The sequence below is a fragment of the Sinohyriopsis cumingii genome, chromosome 3 (genome assembly GCF_028554795.1).
Source record: "Sinohyriopsis cumingii isolate HCF-2022 chromosome 3, ASM2855479v2, whole genome shotgun sequence".
In the NCBI taxonomy this organism is placed as follows: Eukaryota; Metazoa; Mollusca; class Bivalvia; order Unionida; family Unionidae; genus Sinohyriopsis; species Sinohyriopsis cumingii.
Window position 1 is genome coordinate 45,044,347 of NC_142963.1, and position 4,761 is coordinate 45,049,107.

Consider the following 4,761-nt stretch of genomic DNA (forward strand, 5'->3'; position numbering starts at 1 on the left):
AGGTACCCGTGTCTACACTTATCAGGCATCAATTCGGAAAGTTGTTTAATTTAGTTGTTATTCCTCGGAGGCACAATTGGTACAGGCCTTGGACATCCCAAAGCTTGGCCATGTTGCAACTAATGATGAACACAACAATAAACTTTTTTACCATACTAAACTATAAAAGGCCCATTCACGGTACTAATTTTTTAAACATACTTTTATCTTTCAAAGAATTAGAATGGAAATTTAAATACCTGCAGGCACATTCAGGTTCAAAAAGGTGAGTAGAAAGCAAAGGTATTTAAATTTATGAAAACAAAAGAACAAAACAAGTGAGTTCAGAACAAATATACTTACATGACGTTTCAGTAAGATTGCCTGAAATATAAACAGCACATAAAGTTATCCTTTGGTAAAACAAATAGTTAGATTTTTAAAACCTCGTAAATATGTTTGTGTTTTGATGCAGGTGTATGTATCTATCTCTATGTAGAAAACCTTATAAATATGTTCTTGCTTTTTGATGTATGTATGTATGTATGTATGTATGTATGTATCTGCCTATCTATCTATCTGTCTATCTATCAGCCTATCTATCTATCTGTCTATCTATATGCCTATCTATATATCTGTCTATCTATCTGTCTGCCTATATATCTATCTGTCTATATATCTATATGTCTATCTATCTGTCTATCTATCTACCTGTCTATCTATCTGCCTATCTATATATCTATCTATCTGTCCATCTATATATCTATCTATCTGCCTGTCTATCTATCTGTCTATATATCTGCCTATCTATCTGTCTATCTATTTATCTGTCTATCTATCTGCCTGTATATCGATCTGTCTGTCTATCTGTCTGTCTATATATCGATCTGCTTATAAAGAAGATTGGTCACCAACGTAATGTAACAGGTGAAAAAGTAATACTTTTCTTCAAGCACGAGTGAAATATTTGATTTCTCCTTCTGAACATTTACATTATAATAGTATAATGATGAAAATAAATTTTTATATAAATATAATAGTTGTAGAAAATGAGGTTCAAACTAGTTATTGTGATAAGAAACAACGAAGAATATTTGTCACTCTGACACAGGAGAGACCCAATAAGTTCCAAATGAAAGAAAGCAAATTGAGTAGAAAATAGATGTAGTACTCTTTCTTCATCTCCCACCCTTATCATATTTCCTTCTACATATGTATGTAGGTATGCATCTTGAATTTTAAAGAAAGGTTACGAATACTTACTTCTTATATTTAGCATAGTCCAATTAGTGTACATGTACGTGTTATTGGATAGATGTAATTCACATCTCCATATTTGTCCATCTCTGTCTCTGTAGGCATTTATTATTGTCATTTGAAATTTACCGATGGATTCGTTGCAAGTGAAGGTTTTATTCTGGCTTGACGTTCCATATAAGGGAATACAACTCATGTTGAGGAAAGTGTATTCTGAGTAATCCACATTATCCGAATACCACAGTATTTCGAGGGGGACTAAAGTACCGTTGTAATCGCATGTCAATGTCAAATTTGAATTTTCGTCAAAAACAGCAAGTGGAGCAGGACTTATCTGCAGTTGATATCCGCATGCATCTGTAACATTCAAACAGGATATGTGTAGCGACAGTGTTCGTCTATTCTAGCGCCATTTTAACAAACATGTTACAATTCCATAATTTTATATCGTTGATTAAACTGTCCAAGAAATAACTAGATCTGCTGTAAACTACAACGATTAGCTTTGTATTCAAACAATATCCTGTCAAAGACTAGTTTAGAAAAGTAACATTGGAGTGTTATTTTAAACATTGTACTCTTCGGAAACAGTTTGTTTTCATTACTTTCCAGACTTCAACAATTAACGTCTCGGGCACGTACTACTCTGTCTCTATCTATCTCGATAACGCATGCAAGACCATTGAATGTTTTGATTAAATCAAAAGAATTATCAGAGAGGATAAGTTATACATCCAATTCTTATTTCAAAGGGTTACTTTGATATTTAGAATTTATGTGCCTGTTAAACTCAATATGTTACGTACTTTTGGAAATATCATCTACCTATTTAATATATAACTAATATTTGGGCATAGTAATTCATACGTACAAGATATATGTAAGTATGTATGTATGTATGTATGTATGTGTGTATTTTGGCCTCCTCTAGTAAGTTACAAAGTTAGAAGATATTTAGTATTAAAATCTGATTACTGAATTAAATATCGCACTAATATGACTGCTTGAATATCAACGGCATATTTAACGATACAACTAGCTGTGAAATTGAACCAGTTGTTCCTATATAGAAGTAAAAATGTACTTTTAAAATCGATATACATTCTCTTAAAGATGAACAATTTCAGTTTTTTCATAGTTTCGAAGAAGTTTCGATATTCTTTTCAACATCATCTATATTTTGAATTGTTTTCCAATTGCCTTTGGAATCTGAATCCCCTCGATGTTTTTACGACATAGTTTTGTGATTCTCTATCAAACTCAAGAACATTTTGCAATAAATATTTGTATCATCTACATTTTTCACTGCAATACTTTTTGGAAAAAAATAATTTTTCAACGACTCTTTTGAAATTCGTGTGTAGTGTTCTAGCTAACTTTTCCCTCGTATTCCCCATTTATAGAGGACATGGACTTGTTTCGAATTGCAGTTGTACATTCTGACATATATTTAACCAAGTTCTTATATTTGCAGTTATAAGTTTAAGTGCCTTTATACAACATGACAGTGACTACATCTTGCAACATATCACCAAAACCATATGAAACCAGCCCGTTCTTTATTTGTATGTTAGCATTGAAGATTTTGCGTTGCCTCGCCAAATTATATTTTACAGATATATTTTTGTTGTAAAGAAAACAAGAAGTAATAATCAGCAAATGCAATGATCAATAATCATTCACAATGAATAAATGCAAGGGATTTTAACTATTTTGATAACAACAACAAATTTACGTTCAATCTACGTATGACTCGACTGTAAGCCTTTGAAAGACGTTGGGAATATAAAGTAGTCGTTGTATTTTAGTAGGGATCAACGTTACGTCAGCACAATAATGGTTGTACTGTGTTTATTAAAAACAAATCTCTAAAATGCAAAAAAATTTTAACAAAGAATTATATAGGAAGATAAAGTCGTACATAAACAAACATAGATATTATATATTAAAAGATCATGGTTAAAAGGTGAATAATCTTACAATTCTGCAAAAGGTATATACAACAACAGACAATGGTTTGAGAAAAATATGCTTACATGATAAACTTAATACGAAAATTATCCACATCTTGTTTTTCTGATTTGCTTCTAGGAATATTCCATGTCTTCTGGCGGCTTTACCCCATAAATGTGCAAACATCAGATGTATTCACGAAGCGTTACTCGAAACATGGATCAACCTTGGCTTGAATAGGTTTCATTCCATTTTAATGCAAGATTTGTATCGATACTATGGATTTGCTCCAGCAAGACAGATAATATATACTTTTGTTCAAATATTATTTACAATCGTATTTCGAGGTATGTGGCAGTTATATTTATTATCCTCTTATACTTGGTCCAGTGTGGGTAATAAAATGAGGGTTGGTTTTACTTCTAATATATACTGTTTTCATGTCTGATCAGTCATATTTCAAAGTATATGGTGGGGTATTTTCCTCTTGTACTGTGTAATATATGGTAATTAACATGGTGGCGTAGCCTTGTCAGTGCCTTAATGCTTCATACCATCTATCTGTACTGTGAATTGTGAGGTCGATAACAATACAAGGTAAAATTTTCCGTGCCACTTTGTGTCATACAGATATGAAAACATATATGTCACCATGAAAATCCTAAGCAGTGTTTTCTTTTAATTTCAGCGAAACAAAATTAAGTATAAGCATGATACCGTGCCGTTGACTTTAACAATTATTAAATCAGATTGGTGGTCAAATATGTTTTTTTTTTTCAGCAGTGCCGTTAACACTAGGTATAACTTCAAGCCACCAAGCTCCCTAAATTTCCTTAACGGTTTGTAATAACATCTAGAGATACAGCAGCGTCTGATTCAAGCCTGTACATTTTGGGAACGGTGATGCGATAATCTTTTACAATAACCGGTACAACAGCTATCTTTATAGCTTTATAAAGGATGGTGATTTCTTGCGTTTTCTTTTGCCTCACTTTTTTTTTGTATGAACTAGTTTATGAGACCTTATCAGTCGTATGTCCAGCTCATCTTTGTTTTCAATTCGGGATATTTCCCTCAGTGAAACAACCCATTGAAACGTGTAAATGAAGACATCTTTGTATTTAACTAATTAACCAGTTATCTCTGTTTAAAAATTGTAAGTGTTCTTAAGCTCGGCAATGACTTTGCCATGTAAACAAATATCCAGATATCTCTCATGGCAAATATGTAGTGGCCTTGAGCTCGGCAATAAACCTGCCAAACTGTCCACCACCAGCCCGAACACCCACAATGCAAGTGCATCATGGCTTTATCAGGCACCCTTGCATGATCTGTGTCGTATAAATACCACGGTACAGCTTTATAAGCATTTTATAGCAAACATCTGAGTTCCTTATTTTAAGCAAAGATGATTTTTTTATAATGCGTTGCATAGCTCAAATGTATACAACCTGTCATTAAGTAGCACATTAAATTACCTGTATAATAGTGGCAGAGCATTTCTTTCATGGAATACAATGCTCGGTTTGAGCCGCCCAAACGGAGGTTGGCTCACTTATCCGGCCTAACAAT

The 4,761-nt window shown here is 32.9% G+C and overlaps 1 long non-coding RNA gene across 1 annotated transcript; it reads right to left on the reverse strand.

Moving 5' to 3' along the window:
* Window positions 1-227: 227 nt before the first annotated feature.
* Window positions 228-3,430, reverse strand: LOC149802779 (uncharacterized). Its single transcript, XR_016419937.1, has 3 exons — window positions 3,273-3,430; window positions 1,243-1,593; window positions 228-363 (listed from the first exon to the last, which is right to left on the reverse strand). It is a non-coding gene; the product is annotated as an uncharacterized LOC149802779 (long non-coding RNA).
* Between the last annotated feature and the right edge of the window lie 1,331 nt (window positions 3,431-4,761).